Here is a 22,951-nt window from a genome sequence, read left to right on the forward strand (position 1 = left end):
GAGGCAATCCAGGGCTATCTGAGTGTAATGGCCTTTCTGTATAAGACGGCTTCCTCACCTCCTCCTCTCAGAACCTATGGACTTGTTTTTCTGATGTAGGGCCAGCACATAGTAAGCATTTACTACAGTTGCTTGAATGAATGAATGCCCTCCAAAAGAATTATTTGTTGTTTTGTTTTTCAGTGGCAAGACTGTTAAAAAATTATAATCGCTCTAAGTTAATATATTGTATTTCCTTGCTAAAATATGTCTTCAGTGCCAGATGTAGTAAGAATTTAACAACAGGTTTTATTGGTGGGGGTGTATTTGTGTAATAAATACTTCACTAAATGTACAAATAGTTCAAAAATGCATCCCAATTTCAGAACTCTTAAAAACTGAGAAATAATGCACCTGAGAAATGAGAGAATGAACATGCATAAGTTCCCTTCCCCCACCCTCTCTTGAAGACTTACACATTACACATTCATGACACACACCTTTCTTTCTCTAACATCTTCCATGGCTCTCACGGGCAGCTGTGGAGGTCTTTATTACTGCAGATTCTATGGAAATATCTGGTAGATTAAAATCTGAGGGGAAGAAAAGTTCACCACACACTTGCTCTGCACAATTTACAGGAAATTAAATGCCATCCCAGATCTTATACCTTTAAAAAAAAACTACAATTGGGAAAGAAAGAAAAACTTGGAAGTCCCCTCCTCTCTAAGATTTTCTTGGCAAGACAATTTTATGATTATTGTTGTTTGCTTGAAAGTTGAGGTTTTCTGCACATGCACTTCCAGTAAAGCCTCCCAAAACATAAACAGTCAGTCTTGACTTCACCTTACTTGTCCTTCTGTCCACTGTGAACATACCCTTCTCTGTAGATTCTGGATGTTCATCACTATTTATTCCCTTAGCTTCTTTGGGGCCTTGGCTCAGAACATTGAGATTTAATAATGATATTTAATAGTAATAATATAGTATTATAATATAATTATATGGTATATATAACTATATATAAATTTAAAACTGCTTTACTATTTTCAGATTACCTTCATACACTGTATTATTTAATGTGGGAAGGGCAGCTATTATTACTTCTCTTTTAAGGATAAATAAATAAAGGCACATATTAAATAAGCAACCTGCCCAAGTCACACAGGTATTAGATGGCATCTAAGGAACTAGAACTTTGAAGTATAGCAAAGCTTTGATGAGTTCTTGATAAAATCTTCCTTCTTTTTCTTATTCTCTTAGCCATTCCTTTCTTTGTGTTTGATTTTTAAACAAACCATCTAATTAAATAAAACAAAGCAACCCCTTTCAATGTTGACTGTCTCATAACATAAATTTTAGCAAAAATTTCCATCCTCTCCCTCTTCCTTTCCCTTTGTCTTTGCTTCCTTCCTCCCAGTAGCACTCAACTGCTTGAAGAGAGACGGTATGAAAGATGCAAGAGTGATGTTTCAGTTTCCCTTTTGTTAAATTTCTCTCACTCACATTTGGGCACATGGATGCTGTTCTCAAAACTGCTCTTCAATTTCCTTTCACGTACTCTTCATTTAAAATGCAGTTCATAGTCTGCTTTCCATAAGGGGCCTTCTTAACAACCCCAACCCACAACTAGGCCAAGAATCTGCTCCTTTTCTTCTCGGTGCTCTTCCACAGTGGCCCAGAACTGTTCTGCATCTAGTGTTTCCTTTTCTGGGGAATGGTATCATCTGGTTATGCAAGTCACTGAGCTATCCATGAAGACATCACTGATACCTCTCCATTCCTCACTCCTCACATACAATCCATCACCAATTCAGGTCACTTTTCCTTCTGATCATCTCTTGAATCAAGCCACTTTCCTTTATTTACATGACACAATCTTAGTTCGTACCATTACCTCTCTGCAAAGATGTCTGCAGTAGTTACCTAACCCACCCCTTAATTCCACTCTCTCCTCATCTCTAATGCACTGTTGTTCTCTGTGTACCCCCTTTAAAACTACTGCAGTGTTTCTCTTTACTTTTCAGATAATGATCCTTTATCCATCTTGCCCTGCCAAGGTTTGGCCCCTTCAGATCTCTCTGGAAACATTTTCCTCCTGTTTTCTATCTTGCTCCTCATAGTCAGTCTCACTGACTTCTTTCAGTTACTCAAATAGGCCTGCTTCTTCCCAACCCACATGCTGTTCCCTCTGCTGGAGAATTCTCTCTCTCCATCACCTGGTTAACCCTTTTCTCTTTCTTCAATTCTCAGTTCAAACACCACTTTTTCATATAAACCTCTGACTTCTCTGATGTGTCATTTCCCACTTCATAGCAGCCTGCACTTTCCTTTGGGGTGCTAACCACTGTGGTAGGTTTACTTTTATTTGATTAATTGTTTGATCAGGTGCTGAAAAAGAAAAGGTTAACAGTGGGTCTGTAACACATTTTTTCCACGTTGGAAATGCCTGAGACAGTTTTTCCTTTTAACCCCAACCACACCTTCTTGCAAATATTAACTGATAAAATTTACTAGCTCCTGATTATTGATCTAGGAATGCTTTTAACCAAATGTACCTGATCTTTCTGACCTGTTTGTGGTAAATGTATCTGTAATTTCTGGATTTATGAACTACAGCTGTGCTGAAGTGTGCAAGTTAATCACATGGCTAGAACTGGACTGTGAGATAATGAGATGTATAGACTGTGAGACCACAAACACTGAGAAGCTTCTTTTTGCTAATTCAAGCCATGCAAAGTAAGCACTCTTCACTCTAGAACCAAAACTCAGCACAGTGCAGAAAACAGGAGGCTGCATCTGATGGGTTTAGGTCTGCCAGCTATTGCTGTGGCATATTTTGTTGATATTCCTTTCTAATCATTTGTAAAGCTCAATACTGGGTAACATTTGTATTTCATGTGAGTCTTATTGACAACTCTGGCTCTCATTATTACATAAGTGAAATATCTTTATTTCCTCCTCATTGTCTCCGGAGTTCCATGAAAGCAGGAAGATAACTGTTTTATCTGACAGTGAATTCCTATTTTCTGGCCCAGCATTTGGCACATAGTATGTGCATAATAAATATTTGTGTGGCAGAGATCACTAGAGCTTGTCAAATCAAATTATTTCCTTCCTGCACTCGTGAGAAAATATCCGACTTCCCACACAATTAGGTTGGGGCCATGTGGTTAATTTTGGCCAGTGCACTTTGAGAGGAAGTAACATACATAACTTCAGGGCAAGAGATAGGTAGATCAGATGTAAATTGCCCACACTATTTCCCCTTCTCTAGCAAATGCTGAAAACTTGTGTTGGTATGGTTGTGTGGGAAGATGGCAGAGTTTCTGTCATTTCTGGGTTCCTGATAAATATGTAGAGAACAACCATTCTCCTACCCGTGTTGGATGTATACACCATAAGCCAGAAATGCCAGTTTTGTTAAGCCCCTGAGATTTTGAGGTTAGTTTCTTACCTGTGTGTAGCATATCTTATGCTGTCTAATGCACAAATGAGCAGTTGGCAGGCAAGACCTTGTTTAAAAACACAATGGAGCACATCACCTTCTTCTTCTCTTTCCGTGAGTCTTCCATCCTGTCCCTTCCTTCCCAAAATACAAATTAGTAAGTGAGGAATAAGAGAGAGGGGCCACAGTTTCCACTGCTCTGCAGAAATAGACTATCCTTAAACTGAGTTTCCAGTTTAACTATTAAGTGGCAATATCTTACTTCTCTAGACCATGTCAGTGAAGTATTACAGGGTGATCTGGACTACCTGGCCTTGAGGAAAATTTAAACCAGAGTAGGAACTCTTCACTTATAACTAAAAAATACCTCCTGTGTTCTTGGTCTATGTCCTCACAGGGAATTCAACCACTTCCTTTTTGTGGGTCTTAAAAAATTTGATATTGCTAAGATTCATCTCAATGGTTTGGTAAAAAATTACAAATTTAAGGTCTCTGCTGAAGAATTCATTAGATTTATGTAAGGCCAAGGGATTTGCATTTTAAATAGCACCCCAGGTATTCTGATTTACAGTTCTCTAACCACACTTTATGATAAACACTGCTATAAACTGTAGTTGTAAAAGATCTAATAATATGGGCCATTTTTTTTTTATTTATGTCAGTGGTTCTCAACCCTGGCTATGTATCAGAACCATGTAGGGAGCTTTGAAAACAATATCAGTGCACAGGTGATACCACAGACTAATTATATCTGATGATGTTTATAAATGAATTTGTGGTTTGCAAGCTATCGCAAATTATTTCTTAGAAGGTCCCCTACTTACTGTGGCCATTACAAGAACTGGTAGACTGGTCCTATGTCAGTCAACAGCCCCTTAAGTGAGAACCATGGGGCAGAATATTCTGGGGTGAGGTCAAACAAATACCAATTTCTTAGACATTTAGAACCTGAAGAGCAGGGCTTTTTTGGTAGTATACTGACTTCAAGGATCTTGGTTCTTCTAACTCCAACCCGAGACAGGAGGGAAGAGGGTAAGGCACAACCATTAAAAGAATGACACAGCAATTAGCACAATGGCAGAAGATTCAACCCCTAGTAGACCTTGAGCTTCAACATACGCTCATTGTAATACAATAGCATGCTAAATGTTACTCCTACAGGCGCCATGACAATTTCAAGGCTGACCATAAAAGGTCAAAAAGTGCGTTGTGGCCTAATTCTTGGGAATCCCAGCCCCTTTCCCAAAGTAGTTGGAATAATCCTCCCACTTGTTAGCACATGAAGTTACCAAAGTCATAAAAATTAACCCCTGCACCTCGTGGCCAATCTCATTTTCATTAGCCAACCCCATGCTTAGGCCACCACTCTCCCTTCTGAGTAAGATGGCCCGCATTCTGCCTATGGAATGTGTATCTTCTATGCCTTTCTCTTGCCTTTTGAGACAGCCTGCACTCTGTCTATGGAGTATGTATTTCTGAATAAATCTATCTTTGCTCAAAAAGACAAACTGAGACTCTCTTGAATTCTTTCCTGCATGAAGCCAAGGAGCCCCTTACCACGGGACTTACCTTGGACCTAGGACACAGCCATCCTCTTGTGCCCCATTTTTCCCATTTTTCATCTAGCCTTTTCATGCCAAGCTGCTACAGCAACCAGCAGACAGATGGAGACTGAAGAAGCAGCAGACAGATGGAGCTTGGGAAAAAAGGCAGAAATCAGAGTTAGAGAACCCATGATGAACTATCTGAAGGCTTTACTTAGCTTAAAGTGATCCTGTTTTGGTAAGGGAGTTTGTGTGAGTGTGAGGATAAAGAGGCCAAGATGAGCCCACCTGAGTGTGCTTGGTTTCTTTGGCTTTTCATGAGTGGAGGAGTAGCTGGAATAATAGGTTGAATTTTCTATTCCTGAAGATGAGAGGCCTGTGGACACCAGGAAAAAATAAGACTTCCTGCCATGAAGGAGGACAACCTGGCAGCTGCAACATGGCTAGTCCACATGGACAGAGGCTACCTCCTATGGGACTACTGCCATGTAGTGTTCCGCAGCAGCTGGATTTTAGTTGCAATGAGCAGAACCCAGAAAATTCCAACTCACCTACAGGGTCCCATCAAAAAGAGACAGAAAAAAAACTGACCAGCCGTCAAATCAGGCTACTGATATGGCACACCTGCTGGACGTTCTGATATATAAACAATAAAAAGCATTTAAGAAAATTTAAGTACAATCCAAAGCCACTTTATGGAACTTCAGTAACACCATCTTCAAATTTAGAGGTTCAGCATATCATTGTAGAAAGGGATGATGTTTTCTATCGACTTCTGAATTAGTAGCTTAGAAGAAAAGGTGAAGGGTAACATGCACTGGAATAAAAAGCACAAGGGAAGGCAAATGACATTAAGGAAACTGTCAAAAAACAGGAATTCCAGAAGAAAAAAAAAAAGGAAATTATGTTGAGACATTAATTAAATAGTAGAGAAAAAACTTCCTTGAGTTAAAGAAAGCCCAATGAAAAGGACACTCCAAGGTCTAGTCAAGATTTTTAAGAAAAAACTTATACCTAAGCAAGGTAAAAATCCTCAAATTTCAGGCATGAAGAGAGCATATTAAGACTTTCATATGGAAAGAACAAGTAAATTCCAGAGACAGGTGTATAAGATTGGAATTGGGCTTCTCATCTTCCACGCTAGACCACAGTACAATAATGTCAACGGCAGAAAAGAATCACAGTAAAATAGCATCCGCAAGCTCGCAACACTGGCTGCACTTTAGAATCAGCTGGGGAGCTTCAAAAAATGCTGACACCAGGCTCCATCCCAGATGAATTAAATCAGAATCTCTGGGAGTGGAGCAAGGAATGTTTTTTCGTTTTGTTTTGTTTTTTTAGCTCCCCAGGTGTTTCTAATAAATAGCTAGCATTGCCATCTGATCTATAGACTACTGAGAGAAAAAAGGAATGCAATCTAAAAATCCTATGCCCAGCCAGTCGTTTCCTATCTGTGTGCCAAGGTGAAGGAATGATTATTTACAGATATACATCTTTTTAGAAAATGTATCACTATTTACCTAATCTCAGGAAATAGAAAAGCTATCTACCCAAAGAGCCGATAAATGAATATAGTCAAGACGAAGAAAGAGTGTAGGAACAGTGATAAGCAAGGAGCCATACAAATACCTGGTTACATCTGAATGGACGATGGTAGTGATTGAAAGCCTGCTAGTTTACAACAGGAGACCTTAATAAAGGTCCTTGAAGGGGCAAATTGTGTGGGGAGATTCTAATAATAGTTTGGAATTGGAAGTCTCAAGTTTGTTCAGTAAAATTTAAAAGTTGGATTAGACTCATGATGAGAAAAGAGAAGAACAAGGATTCCAGAAGTTTCCCCTAGGGGTCAAAGAAAAAAGGAGGGGTACGGAAGGAGGTTGGGAAAAGGAAAACAGTATTCTAAAGTTTTCTTCTTTTAAGGGTGGGACATCACATAAGAGAATTTCAGTGGAGGAAGTAGTTGGTATCTTGTTTTCATATATATTTATAGGGTATTTTAAAATAAGCATTAACAATGGAAGGCAATTATGAATAGCATGGAAAAATAACATATAACCCATAACATTGGACATAAAGAACACTTTGTCCAAAAGACCAAAACCTAAGTAAAAGGGCATCTACAGTCCCATAATTTCCCTTCTTGCCTCTTGCTGTAGATGCTATATCTCAGTGTGCGCTCTCTACTCGTCCACTAGGACACATCCCCTCTAGTATATTCAGTGATATATCTCCAGAAATTCTCCTTTCTCTCCTGTACTATTACTATTTCACTGTCTACTGGATCATTCACATAGCCTCCAAACAGGCCATTTCTTTCCATATTTAAAAATATCTTCATTTCACTTCCATTGTGAGTTGTAGCCCTGTTTATACATGCTGAAATTCTTTCTATTCTAAACTTTCTTTAACTTAATCAAATTTTCTGCGCTCCACCAGGGCACCAGGATTTTTGGTCACATCTCCATGTCACTAAATCCAACATTCAATTCTCAGTCTACATTTCACTTCCTCTTTCAGCCACACTTAACTTACGTAATCCCCCTCTTCACTTGATAGTCTTTCTTCGCTTGCCTTCCAGAATACCATACTAATCTGGTTTTCCTCCTCCCTTACTTTCCTCCTCCTCTCCCACTCTATAACAGGCTCATTTGCTGGTTCCTTGTCTTTTCCCCAACAACGTTATCCTGAATTGCCCCCAGTTCAATTCTTTCATCTCTTCTCCACCTATATACCCAGTCTTGGTGATCTCATTCCAACTAGTCACTACTGATTCCCAGATTTCTATCTCTGGCCAAATCTGGACTTGATATTCAAATGCCCACATAACATCCCCACTTGGATGTGTAATACACATCACAGATCACTATGTACAAAACTAGTGATATTCTTGTCTCTTTGTGCAGCCTTCCCCATCTCATTTAATGTCAACTCATCCTTTCAGTTGCTCTTGCCAAGTAACCCATTTAACCTTATTTCTTTTTTCTCTTCCCCTTGCTCAGTTTCCTCAGTTGACACTGGCTCCTGATAATTTCTCAAATTTGTTTTATTTATGTTTTCTTAGGGTCTTTTGCCTAGCTATTCCCTCTTCTAGGACCACTCTTACCTCAGATATTTACAAGGCTATCTCCATTATTAATTTTTAGACTTTGCTCAAATACCTTCTTATTTTTTAATTGAAGTATAGTCAATTATAATGTGTCAATTTCTAGTGTACAGCACAATGTCCCAGTCATGCTTATACATACATATATTCATTTCATATTCTTTTTCATTAAAGGTTATTACAAGATATTGAATATAGTTCCCTGTGATATACAGAAGAAATTTATATATATATACGTGTATGTGTGTGTGTATGTGTGTGTGTTATATATATATAACATTTAAATAAGGCCTACCCTGAAGACCCTATTTAAAAATGATCCCTACCCTTTACTTCGCAACACTCCCAATCCCCCTTACCCTACGTTATTTTCATAGCACTTATCACCATGTAAAATATCACCATATAAAATACATAATTTACACTTTTGTTATGTTTATTATGTGCCTCCTCCCATTGGAATTTGCATTTCTCAAGGCCAGGGATCTTTATTTGGTTTCACTAATTTATTTATCCTAGTAGCCAAAACAGTGCATGGTACTAAATAGGACTCAATAAATATTCATTAAATAAATGAATTAAATATATTTGTATCTGAGTACCATGAATAAGAATGATTCATGGGATATAACCAGAACTCAATTTTATTTTAAAATTTAATTAATTCTAAGAATTCCATCCCCTGCCCCTGCATGAAAAATCATACCTGCCTACATGATCACTTTAATGCAAATTTTTGGGATAGTCTGGAAAATGACTATTTAATTTATGTTGGAATGTGTTCTTTTGGGATCAGATTAGTCATTTTCTAAAATAAAATCTAGTTATGTTTTTGGTACCAGGATGCCATTATTTAATGAATGCACCTGAAATCCAGAAAGAGAAACTTATAGTCCGTCCCATTGACTACCTCAGACCCCTGGCTTTGCTGCATCAGGCAACCCCCTAAAAAAGCTCAGGAAGAACAAATTGAAGATAAAGGAACATGTTTAATAATTGTATGACATAATGATCTTTATTTCCCTCTAAATCCATATTCTGATAATGTTGGATTTGTGTTAGGAACAATTCAACAATAATCGTTTAATTCTAGAAAACAAAAGGGTTTTTTTTTTTTTTTTGAGGCGGGAGTAGAAACCAAAATTGGCTTTATAAGGCTGTCTGGCTTATCTCTGGCTTCTCTGCTGAGATATGAGGTGCTAGCCAGGCAGACAAGTGACAGAGGGTAAATCTTCTGCACCTTCTCCCTGTTTTCACCCCTCCTTCCCACCAGCCCTCCAGATACCCATCTGTGCAATTTAACTTCTTCTTCAAAAAATACTCTGAGGAGGGGCAAAGCGGATGGGGCCTGGCCACCGGCCTGCTCCCCTAAGGTAGCTAATGCTGGTGCTCCTGGGCAGGGGCTGGAGAGAGGCCAATCCTGGGCTCACAGGAGTTAGAAGGGAGTTGAATTTATAATAAATACTTTCCTCAGCAGCAATGAGCTGTAGACAGAGCCTTCATTTGTGGCCGGTTGCTACTTGTTTGCTGGCTTGCTTTATCCCATTAGCTAGCTGTTCTTACCTGTCCAGGGCTGGAACACCAAGGCGGGTGGTGAAGGGAAGGGAAAAAGAAAGTGCTTACTTGGCAGGTGCTGTCTAGTTGCAGCTTTGTGCTCTCTCAGCCTGTAGATGGGTGAATCTGGTTCTTTCTTAGGCACTTTTGTGGGATCTTCAGGGGCTCCTCTGTGGGCTCCTCAGACTACAACTTATTTTTCAAGGGAGAGGTATTTTTCCTAGCTTCAGGTTTTGTGTACTGGTTTTTTGGACACTGTTGGGAAAACTGCCTTTTCAAGATGTACTCTTGGACAGATGCCAGAATAACTCCATGTCTACCATCGTGGTAGCTCTCCCATGTGCCCTATGCCTATAGACCCTCGCAGGAGACCGCATGTCTTCTCAGAGGCAGCCCTGTTTGCTGCCCTGGGCTACTTTTAGATTTCTTTGACATAAGTCACACCAGTTCCTTCACTCCCTAACTTCGGATACCACATTTTGCTCCCTATGTGGTACAGTTTTAGCCTCTCTCGTCAGACTCGAGGTTACGAAATTCTCTTCTGTCATCTCACCCCATTCTTTGGGGGAAGAAATTTTTTTAAAAACCCTCTCCCAATTTCCACACACTTCATTTTTGTTTTTGTTTTTGTTTTTGTTTTTTAGCCGCTTTGTGGTGAATTTTCAGGTTCATATTACTAATTCTTATCATTTTGAAATTTCCTCAGAAGGCGTGTCCTTAATCTTGAAATTTTGTATCTATTGTTTTATGGAATCTCAGAGGAAACTTTAACAACTTTTAATATACACTTGTATATTCATTTCATTTTTATAGACATATATTTAAGTGCTGATGATAACATTTGAGAATAAACTTGCTAGGTTGTTTAGCTGGGTTACTATGAATCAGACGAGGGTGAGGGAATGATGCAGGGAGAGGAATGAGAAAAGTGAAAGATGGAAGGACCATTTAAGAAAAAATTGAAAGACTAAAGTATTTCTCTGAAATCTCTCAGAATCTTATACCATTGCCTCTATAAACCACTTAGGTGTGTGTTAGTGTGTGTGTATTTGTATGATCAGGCCACCCAGGATGGCTGTTCTCTTGCTCTCTGTACAGTTCCTGCTCAACCAGTGCCTGCTACACCTACATCTACTCACATGACTGGTCTCCCTACGTACTTGCCCCCGCTATGATTGTTCTAACCTTTAGAGCAGAACAGCTCCACCTGAGAGCTTATCAAAGGGACAGCGAGGGGCGTGCCCCTCTATTAGTTTCCCTGGTAACTGATGAGCCAACCTGATATCAATTTTTCCTATAAATACTAACCTCCCCACACACACCCCCACCTCTCCCTGGAAGCAGAAAGTGCCCCCCGTGTCCTTCCCGCCATATTCTGTACACAGTGAGGTGTGTCGCTCCAGGACCTTGCTTCAGACGTGTAAGATATCCCATTTTTTAACTGTTGATATCTCTGTTGCTGACTTCTGGTTGTTTCTTTGGTCTGGAAGCTGGGCAAGTACCGGGGTTGTAGCCCTATGGCGTGTAGCCCAATAATATTCATATGTTTTTGAGAAAAAGAGGTCTTAAGTGAAAATTGGTTCAGAGTGCTGTTTTAATGTGATTCTATTTAGTTACAATAAAAATAAATCCCCAATGTATATAGTATTTTTTTTGCAAGAAGCAAGATGTGAAAGGAGTCATAGAAGTTTGACAAATATGAACATTGATGACTTTAAGAAAATGGAGTAGGAAATATGGAATCAGAGGAAGGTTTTATTTTTTTCTTTTGTTATATCTTTATAATTTTCCTTTTGCTACAAGTACCATGTCTTATAACCATATGAATAACCTTAAAAAAAAATCAATGCAGTACTGTACTTCTAAAAATTCTGGAAGAGTAGTTATGGGAATCACCTGTTACCCATCTTTTCCTACAAGCGGGTAGAAAGATCATCTGCTGAGTAGGAAGACAAAAAAAAGTGGATTTCTGGATGTGAGTAGAATGGGGGCCATCTGAAATAACATCAATGGGATACTAAACTGATTTTGAAGGGGAAAAAGACTAGGGTGAAAATGAATGGGATGAACCTTAGAACTTTCTCAGTTTACACTATCTTCTGTTCATTAGTAACTGATAACTTTGGACTAAGAATTTTGAACATAATACAAAACAAAACAAATTATGGATTATCTCAAGGTTGGGGATTGACAAAGGGTAGGTAGAGAAATTGAAAGATCATAGAATGTTGATGAAAGTATGGTTGATTTAGTTGGTCATGGGGGTGTAGGCTGAATAGAGGACATGAAAAGCATTAAAGAAAATGATAAGCTAGGAAAATAAGCACGGAGCAGTAGTGCTTAATGGTAATGGGGAACATGTTCAATGAGAGTAGGAGAATAAAATGAATAGAAAGAGGAGTTATCTTTTGTTCCAGTTTGCCTGAGAGAATCCCAGTAAAATTACAAATAAGATCCTACTTCACTCTCAGAAGTGTCCTTTTGCCATGATAATTTAATGAGGTCTTTGGGCAGGGGTGGGGTGTAGATCATCAAGTATAGTCAGTAACACAGGAGTCAAGAGAGATGTCACCTGCTTAGGAAGAAGGTGGGGGATCTCAGCTCACAGTGTCCACTTTGAGACAGAGCAACCAACCACATAAAATGTGCTTTACACTAACTTTTGTGCAATGAAGATTCACAGATGGGATGTGTCTGATTATTCTAGAGTATTTCTCAAATTCTGAGATTATCTTCAAATTTCAACAAATTTTGAGACTTTCTCAGGCACTTATTAATAAGTCAGAGCATTGGGCCCCCTCATACATTTCAGAACTATCTGAAAAGGGAATCTGTATTCTATGAGGGGTTGTAAGTCGATAAACATCTCTTTTCCCTGATGTTCTATGTTTCTATATCTTTCAAAATATTGCCTTTGCTCTCCAGTTTCCCCATAAAATTACTATATATCTGGATGTTGTAGTCCATAGTATGTGATAATTTAAACCTTGTGGATGAATAAAAAACAAAGAACTTGAATTTAAACCAAGTGTAATAGGAACCTTTCCATTCAGAATAGCAGGATTAAAATTTTAGCTTTGCCACTTAGTAGCTGTATGTCATTGCATAAATTACTTAAATCTTTGTATTTCAAGGTCTTGAATCTCTAAAATATCATTTTTTTAGAGTTTTTGTAAGCCATAGATGACATAACATTTGTAAAAGCAAGTGGCACAGTAGCAAGCATTTGACAAGTGCTCAAAAATGTTACTTCCTTATTTTTCCTGGTTGTATTTAGAATTATTTTTTAACTGACTGCATTCATTTGCTTAACATTCTCAATTTTTCCTTTGCAATAATCAGTATTGAATGCCTAACACCCAAGGCTAACACCACTGTAGCATTTTTAAAATCAAAATCATCCACAAGAAAAGTTATTCCTGAAATAGGGAAAATAAACTCATAATTCCACATCATTTCACATATTTGATTTCAAGCAAATTTTCAAACAGACATTGCAACATTTTTCATTTTGCCTCCCACTTTCATAAAATAATTCACATCAATCTGTTTTAGATTATTTAAAGAGAATACAGAGACGATGAAAATGTTTAACTTCTTTCAGATTCAAGACAGTAGTGTTTTATTATTTTTAGAGCCTACATTACTGAAATTTAACTGGAAATAAAAGAACATATTGCATTGTACTTTATCAGTGTATTCGTTTTCTATTGCTGTGTAACAAATTATCAGAAATTTAGTAGCTTAAAATAACATCCATATTTTTCTCTCAGAACATCAGAAGTCTGGTTACAAAGTAGCTGAGTTCTCTCCTCTAGTCTCACATAATTGCATTCAAAGTCTCAGCCAGGCTGCCTTCTTAACTGAAGTTTGGAGTCCTTTTTCAAGCTCAATCATATTATCAGCAGACTTTGTTTCCTTGCAGGTATATGTTGAAATCCTCTCTTCCTTGCTAGGGAACTTGCCAGGGAACTTCTCTTAGCAACTACAGACTGTCCTCGTGTCCTTGCCATGTGGTCCTATCCTCTCGCAAAATGGAAGTTGGTTTCTTTAAGGCCAGCGAGAAACTGTTTCTCATCCTTTGAATTTCTTCCTTCACAAAGGGCAGAGTCTCTATTAAAGTCTTACCTGCTTAGGTCAGGCCCACCCAGGGTTGTCTCCCTTTGATTACCTCAGAGTAACTACTTTGGAACCTTACCTGATCTGAAAAATACTCTTCACCCTTATGATATAGTATGGTTCATTTGTTGTATATCTTGTCAAACATGGGAGTGAATTCCATTACATTCAGTGCCTCCCACCCTCAAGGGACTGGGGTGTGTTTTACTGGGAGTGTACACTAGCGGGTAGCAATCTTGGGTGCCCTCTCAGAATTCTGCCTACCACAATCATATTCAGGTTAAATCTACTTATATTGTTTTTGGTAGCAAGTGACAATTGCATCATGTGGAAAAATCAAATTGAACATGTGTGATGTGATTATATTTCTTTCACCATTTATCATTTTAATATTTTATGATTGAAAACACATTTTTCCTTTTTATACCACATATAAAGAAACAATCTTTTTAATGTTTATTCCGTATGCAATTTAGACAGAAAAAAATCTTATGGGAGCTTATTACTTAAGGTCATAATTCTCTTATTTTGTTGTAGAATATTTAAGAATGGCAAAATTATTTCCATTTATTTTCCAGTCATAAACAGAGACTCGGCATCTATGATATAAATTACAAGTTTAAAATTTCATAGACTTCTAGAAAAACAGAGACACCATCCCATTAGATGAATAGTGCATATGAGAAAAAATTTAATTTGTAGCATTCTTAATTGCAACATATTTATTATTATTTGTTTAGCTTATATTAGTTGATTTGTTAAATTTTATGTATTTATGTCAAAAATATTGTTTCCCTGGAATTTGGCATTTATAATACTACTGGAAAAAGTTAGAATTGGTTTGGAAATAAAAATCAGTTTAAAATGTTTAGAAATGTGCATAATTAATAGGTCAAATCATCCCAAGAAATACTCTTGACCTCACCATCAGTTAATAATTTACCTGCAAAATGTTAACAATTTATTTTTCTTCTGAAAAATGATCTGTAGGACCATTGATAGAAAACAAGGTAATATATTCTCCCTTCATTTTGAACTTACTTCTGAAGAGAATATATTTTTCCTTTTAAAAGAGCTATAGTTTTCTGGAATGGTTTAGATTTATGGTAAATTGTTATATATATCAGGGAGTCCTAATGTCTTAACTTATGTTCCCCCAAAAAGCATAGCAAGGGAAAAAGGCTTGCATGAAGGCTATTTGTCTTGCTCAAAGATTCCAAGGAATCCAAGGGGATGAATGGAAAAGGTGAAACAGGAAAGGAGGAAGAGCCATTCCAAGAGCCATTCCATTGAGCTGATTACAACTGTAGACAAGTGTAGAAAATTCATCACACTACTGGACCTTTTAAGGTCCTGTGTATAATGCACCTCAAAATTGTCTGCCTTAGGGAAAAGGACTATTTATCCACTAGCTCTCACCCACTATCAGTCAAGTGTTCCCTCGTGGGGTATACATTTCCTTGTCTTTCCTGATACACGTATATGTCAGAATGGCTCAGCGAGTTCTTGCCTATATCCCGTGTGGTGGTGGCAGAGAAGAAAGGTGGTGAAAAGTGAGCAACTTGTGGTACAGCTGAGGTGAGATGCCATCAAATTACACCTGCTTGCAATTGATTATTTAGAAACTGCTGGGGTGAAACACTGGTAGAATCTTTGGTCACTTGTCTGGTTTTGTAACTTCTTTACCATAGTCCCTTGGTCTGAGGCAGTGTTATATGGAAACCCATACTAGTGAATCAAGCATTCTGTGGGCTTCCCAGTTTGATGCCATTAGAACCACTAGAAGCAGGGAAGGAAAAGCTATATCCAGAACATTTGGTGGTTCCATTAAGGATGAATTGCTGCCCTTTCTGGGGATAGCATATTTCAATAATACTTTATTCCTAGTGTCAACATAAGAACTTGTTGCAGACCTCAGGCTTTCCTCTATTATTTTAGTACATAAGTAACTAAGTAATCCAAGGAACTTCCAGGCTGCATCAATGCCAGGAACAGTTATCACACTGGAGACTAGCCAGTGTACTGTTTCCACATTCTTTAACACTGAATGCATTCATCATAGAGCAACTCGACAGTTGCAGAATTAGTAGAATGAAATTCTGCAAAGCTGATTGGTGTTTATTTTTGTGACTACATTGCCATGACCTCACCAGAGACATTAAGTGAGGGAAACAATAATTATTTAATTAACTGCAGCTGCTAAAGTTAACTAGCTGTTAAGCTGCTATTCTGTATATCTTAGAGAAAAACATACCCCTTTACTAGATAAAACTTTATGGAAATTTACTCAACGTTTACTCAGTAAAATTTTAGTAGGTGTTTACTGTATACCAGTAGATACAAGTTTATATGTGGGGACACAGTGGTGAATCAGGGAATTATGGCCTCTGCTCTCTGGAAGCAGAAAATCGACTTACAAAGGAAGGAAGTTCATGTATGTAATTAGGTGACTGCAGTATGAGTGATTTTGTTTCTTTAATGGATGTCGTATGTGTGTAATAATTAGAGTGTATGTAGAAGAATAATATTGGCCTTAATAAATAACCCATTGGAATTATGGTCTTCCAAATGTTGATTATTGCTGTCCAAAACAACATATGTCTTTTAAGGATTTTTCAAAAAAGAATATATGTTTCTCTTCTATAAAAGAGATATAGCAATAGGAAAAGAGGATGTAAAAAGGCTGTTGGAAGTTAGACTGGCTGGTCTGGTCTCCTATTTTCTTTTTTTTTTTCTTACTTGCTATTACTGATGCAGGAAAAATGGATGTGGGGCTTGAGGAGGGCCGTGTCCCAGGCTTCGGTTGAGCCCCTGGGACGTGCCCCGCCAAGTGTGGGTCCTTGGCTTCATGCAGGAAAGAATTCAAAAGCGAGCCACAGTTGAGTAAAGGTAGATTTATGCAGAGAGATACACTGAAAGGCAAGAGAAAGGCCACGAAGTGTGGGGGTTGGGTGTTCAGATTAAAAGGTATACACTCCATAGACAGAGTGTGGGCTGTCTCAAGAAGGAGAGGGGGCAGCCCTTGAGAGACACTGTGTTGCCAGTTTTTATGGGCTCAGTGGCTCCATATGTTAATAAGTGGAAGGACTGGTCTAACTAGTCTGGGGAAGGGGCTGGGATTCCCAGGAAGTTGGCCATTTCCCACTCTTTGACCTTTTGTGGCTAGCCGTGGGATTGTCATGGGCCTGTGGGCATGTTATTCACTATGTTAATACATTACAATGGGCATATAATGAAGCTCAAAATCTGCTAGAAGTCAAATCTCCCGTCATCTTGAGCCTCAAGGCCTACTGGGGGTTGAATCTTTCACCATTTTGATGTTAATTGCTGTAGCATTCCTTGAATGGCTGTGCCCTGCCCCCTTCTTATCTTATTACTATTTCTTTATCTTTTTGCTACACTTTCTGGAAAGATTTCCTAATTTTATCTTTTAACTATCCACCTTCTATTGAATTTTTCATTTTGACAATTGTATTTTTAAATTCCTAAATTTAAAAATTTCTATTTCATTAAAGCAACCTGAAACGATTTAAGCAGTATCTTCTCATATCTCTGCATATATGAATAATATCAGTGTGTCCTGGCCCCAGCATAGTCTCTGTTTCTTCCACTTTGTTTTTGTCCCCTTTCTGATTGCTTGTATCACCATGTTTCACTTTAAAGACATCTCTTTTCTCAAAGGTCCGTCAAGACTTGGCATTGTGCTCCTGGATAAGAATGGAAGACAAAAAAAAAAAATTGACTGGAATTCCTGTATGACTTAAGTTGCCCTTTCAGCTTATAAGTGGTTTGTTTCTGAGGAAACTCGAGAGTCAACATCTTGGGACAGTAAGATTGGTCAGAGTTCTCCGAGTTCAAAATTCTGGCAGTCAACTGAAAGGGAAGGGCTGGGGTGTTTCTGCTTTCAGTGTTTGGAATGCCAGTGGTCACTTAATCCTCCTGTTTTAGAAATATATCCTCCAAATCTTCCTGGGGCTCCCAATACAAAGACCTTCTTTTTCCTCTGGGCCAGGGACTAAGCCTCCAAGACTTCTGCTGGATATGGAGGCCAGACCCCTCAGTTACCGTGTAAGAGAGGGACCCAACTTCTCGAACAGTGTTCACTGTAGTCCCTCGAGTCATTACCCACTTTCACACTGGGTGCTGCTGTCACCGTGCTTCTTGAAATAAAAATTGTGTTCGTTCTTTGTTGTCCTTACTGCCAACATTAATTTTTACCTTGTTAGGTGTGCTAAGCCAGTTATTCTTACGAATTAGGAAAAACTGTTTCCTCCAAAAGGACACAAATCTCCCTTGGTGAGGGTTGAGTGAAGAGCTGGATTTTGTATCCCACTGGCCTTCATCCCAGCCTCTGTAACACACAGTGGCCATTGTCAGCACAGACTCATCTGCTATTTTTACCTCATCCTTGTGCATTTTTATTTTTCAAAAACTTTCCTTTGCAAAATCTTAAATGAGCCTGTGTGTTTTCTGGAGGAAGCTAAATTACACATATTTATTTGATCTGCTACCATAACCCAGAAATGATATTTAGAAATTTATAAGTCAAATAAATAGAATATTCTGGAATCAGTGTCTCAATAGATGTGGTCAGAGATTTGTATTCTACCTCTGTGGCTAAATAGAATTATCTGGTCAGAATTCTTAAGACAGATTATGTAGCAACTGAGATCAGAATATTGCTGCATAAGCAACCCTGAAGAACATACTATTTGCAAAGCAAATTCAAAACCACATATTTGGCTTGAATCAGGTAATATTAAAGCTTAGATGTCAGCTAGGATAAGCTTGATATTTAAAACTAATTAGGGAGTTAATATTACTCAGCATATCCTGCATGGCTCAGTAATTGCAGAGCATTATTCATCTCACTTAGTGAACTTCCATTCAGGGCTGAAAACAGAGATTTCTTTCTTCTCAGTGATGGAAGCCAGGAGCTATTTACTCTTAAGCTTAGAGTTCCCACACTCCAGCATTTCTAATGGTTTGGAAGTAAGTGCAATCACAAGGGACTCTGAACTTTCTTTCTCTTTGCCACAGAGATATAGGCAGGAATGCATAACATGAATTATTTTTATTAGAATCTAGGAATGTGTTTTAGACAAAAGACTTATATAAGACACAATTCTTCCCCTTCCCCTCCCCCATTATCCCCTCTCTCTCTCTCCCTCTCCCTCCCTCTCTGTAATTTCACTTTATTTTTCCAAGTTAGAGAATGCTTCAGTGACCACTTTCTTTGTCCACAACCAATAAATGACATCACCTGTGCCCACTTCTACAGTGGCCAACACCCTCACTCATACTATATAAATAAAGCTGATGTCCTGTAGCATCCCATTACATTGCAGTGATCACTCTCCTCCTCAAGAAAAACTTGCTTATCTGTGATCTATGAACTCTATGGGGCCCTGTTCTGAGCACAGAAATATCTTCAGCCAGATAAAATTTTCTAAAGTACAATTTAGATTTGTTTCATTTTCTCCTTAAAGTAGTTCCTTATCACCTGTCCATCAAGGTCTGTATTCATTAGCTTATCATCTGGAGTTCTCAGAATATACCTTCAGTATAGCTTTACCACTTGCAGTCTGTATTTCCACCAAGTTGGATGACTTGCAATTTCTCTAAAAATGTATGATTCCCTGATTTGCACTGACCAATCTCTCTGGAATTTCTCTCTTCTCCTTCCCCATCTGTATCTGTTCGATTTTATCTGTTGACTAAGTACCAAATTAAGGGCCACTTCTTCACCCGAACTAGTCCTCTGACTTTATAAACTTTACAACATTAAATTTGATCTTATGTGAAATATTTGTATATAATTTCCCTTGCTTAATTTCAGTCACTTTAGACAAATCCTTAGAAAAACAAAAAACAAAAACCAAAACCAAAAAACAAAAAACTCTCTCTAGGCAAGTAGTAGATACTGAATAATTCTTTCCTGAATGAGTGACATACTGAGTCTTCCAGGTTATTTTGGCAGTTAGAGTTATAATAGATTATGTTTGGACAGAGAGAAGACATCAGTTTTATATGGGAAATTTTGTTGCTTTTGCCATTTAAAAGTTTAAGTGAGCATGTGCATTGATTCTTCATGATAAGCATGAGATATATTGTTGAGAATTGGTTAAATTTCCTTTGTTCCTCAGTAACAGGCAAATTTTTATAAATATTCCATGTGTGTTTGAAAATAATGGGTAATATTTCTCTTTGTTGGAAGTAAAGATTTTATTTAAGAAATATTATATTGAAGAACTACTATAAGCCAGGCACTATTGTGGTTACTGGGAAATATAGTGTCATACAAGTATTCATGGAATCTTCCTTCGAGTTTAGGGATAGACAAACAAGCTAATAAACCTATAAAATATTGTCACATCATGTTAAATGCTAAAAGCACCGGTAAAGAAGTGTTATGAAAAGTGGTCAGTTCAGTCTTTTCCAAAGAGATTTTTTAGAATAAATATAAATACAATGAAAGAACAAGCTATGTTATGATGGGGGTGATTGTCATTCCAGGCAGGGAGAACAACCAAAACAATGGCCCTGAGGGTGAGAATGAGCTTGGAATATATGGCTAGAAGTGATTAACCAAGAGGGAGATGAGGAGGAGTCAGAGGTAAAGGTGCAAAGTCATGTAGCATCTTGTATATTGTAGAAGAGAATTTGAATTTTACTCTAAATGAGATGGAAGCTATTGGATCGTTTGAACAGGTATGTGGTATAATTTAATTACAGGCGCCGGGAACTGTGAGATCAGTAGGATCAGATCAATCCTCCAGACGAAGTATGACAAGGTCTTGGGTTAGGGAGAGGATGCTGAATGTGCCCAGAAGTGTTCAGATTCAAGAGATATTTAGAAGTTATAGATAAGCAGACTTACTGTGATGATTGGATATGAGTATGAGGTGAATAGAGGACTCAAGCATGAGTCAGGTTTGGGGCCTAAACATCTTAGGGAATTGTGCTACCACTTAACGAGCTAGAGAAAACTGGGGAAAGAGCCAGCTGCTGATGAAAAATCTGCTGTCAAATCAAATCTTTCTTTGTAATGACTGGTTTTGAGATTTTTTTTAGCTTTGTATTTGATATACCAAATTTAATAATGATGGGCATAGATATAGATCTGTTTTTATTTACTATGCTCAGATTATCCTGTCTAGGCTATAAAAACTTTTTTATTTTTTTCAATTCTGGAAAGTCATTATATCTTTAAATATTGCTTTTGAAGAGAGAACAAAAATTCTTGCTATCTTCTCTTTCTAATATTCCTGCTGCATGTACATATATTCATTCTCATTCTGTTCTTCATGCTCTTAAACATCTTGAATCTTTGACCTGATTTCTGTAATTTTAACCACTTTATCTTTCAATTTATAAATTTTTATTTAGCTGGATCTAGTAAGTTACTTTTTTGGAAGTTCAGTTTGATTTCTGTAAATCTGCTTATTCCTTCCCCCCTTGTTGTATCATTTTATTCATTATGGTTTGCACTTTATCTTTTACTCTCTAACTCATTTAAAATACTGGTTTATAGTTTCTTTGAGATTCTTCTATGATCTCCAGTTCAGTTCTCTCATGCTTCCATCTCACCCTTATTATGACCTCCTCTTTCTCTACTGCCTCCTCTTCCTCCTTCTTTTGTTATTGTGAACTCTTCCTCAGTAGAGGGTATTTTTTCCTACTTTTGTTTCATGTGCCTTAGGCGGTGGAATTGTGTCTACATAGCATTTTTTGCCAGGACAAAAGGGGCATAAGGGCTTACTAGTCCAGAGTTTGTTTTTATACTAATTTCTCAATTTGGGTTTTATGTATCATTTGTGTAAGTAGTCCCACCCATGCATATGATATAAGCTTGGGGTCTTGATTTATCATAGATGACTTTATCCCTTCCACTATAGCTCTGAGTGGAAGAAAAACATCTCATGGCTTTTGGGAGCCAATGGGTAGAGTTTTTCCTGGAAAAGGCAGTATAAGTTTTCTAGCACTGAGTGTGCCATGAGCCTCATTTCAACCTCAATGGAATTACAGTCCTGGTCCCAGCTTCTATAACCTGTGTCCATTCCATTGAATACATTGGAAGAACATTGCAATGCCAAATTCTATCTACTTCTTTTACTTGAGTTCCCAACATATACCTGGTACACAGGCATATATTTTTTCTCTTTTTCCAGTTCAGATATTCATTTAATTTTTTCATTGTTGATATATATTGTCCACCATTTCTAGTATTATTAGCAAGAGGGGATTCATTCCCTGCCAACTTAGAACAATACTATGTTGCCAAAAGTCAGAAACAGCTTTGTGATTTCCACATATCAGATAAGAGTATTCCAGAGGGCTCTTCCACACCCTAAAGCACTGGAAAATATACATTAATCCTCAGGTCCTTAGACTAATGTCAGATTGCCTTTGTTAGATGGTCTAGTCCTAGGTATGCTAATATTCCCTTGCAAATAAAGGGTAAACCAAAATTAACACTTCTTGGCATTGAAAGTCTGTAGTAGAAATGAAGGCTAAGGAAGAGATACCCCATCCTGCTGTTAGTAGCTCCATCTAATACAGCACCAAGAACAAAGGATTTTCCTAAAGCCATGGGTGGTTCTTAAAAACAGAAATCATCATTTATAATTGAAGAAAGAGTAGATTGTCTTTTTTATAAACTTCGCTTACTTGTCCCTCATTAGATTGCTGAAATTCTTGAAAGGAAAAACAGGTTGTCTTTCCTAAGTTTTACTGTGACTGTCAGATACTAAATAATTTTTTAAGTTATATAAATTCATTTGCAGTCTTATTCCCATTCCCATCCAAAGTCCTACTCAAGAAATAAATTCATTTAATCATTTGAATACTGTTTCTTTACTATCCCTTCTATCAATCATATAGGACCATATTAGTAAAAAGATACTTTTTCCTCAGACTTCAAAAGTCAGGCATTCCTGGTCTCTTGAATTCGTAAGTGTTCTTCCCCTGATTAAGTAGAAGGAAAGGAAAAATAACATTTCCCTGATGCACTATGAGTTGGGCACTTTACAAACATTATTTCACTTAATCCCCACAACCACTAATGCAAGTAGTTTTTTATTTTACTCATTTTTGGTGGAAATGAGGAAATGAAATAGAGATTAAATACCCTTCTCAATGCCAGAATTGTTTAGCAGTTGAGCAGAGTTAGGACTTAAGCTCCACTGATAATACCTTGGCCTT

At 37.7% G+C, this 22,951-nt stretch overlaps 1 protein-coding gene across 3 annotated transcripts in view; it reads left to right on the plus strand.

Annotated features, from left to right (window-relative positions):
• MACC1 (MET transcriptional regulator MACC1) overlaps window positions 1–22,951 on the plus strand; it is a 156,705-nt gene that overhangs the window by 83,837 nt on the left and 49,917 nt on the right. The window contains exon 7 of one of the 3 annotated variants that reach the window (XR_004321482.1): window positions 17,429–17,887. The exons of the other annotated variants lie outside the window; for them this stretch is intronic. The gene's annotated coding sequence lies outside the window, so the exon portion shown is untranslated. Of the gene's footprint in view, window positions 1–17,428; window positions 17,888–22,951 lie in introns of those variants that run through there. 3 annotated transcript variants of the gene reach the window in all.

This window comes from Camelus ferus, chromosome 7, assembly GCF_009834535.1.
Source record: "Camelus ferus isolate YT-003-E chromosome 7, BCGSAC_Cfer_1.0, whole genome shotgun sequence".
NCBI classification, from domain to species: domain Eukaryota; kingdom Metazoa; phylum Chordata; class Mammalia; order Artiodactyla; family Camelidae; genus Camelus; species Camelus ferus.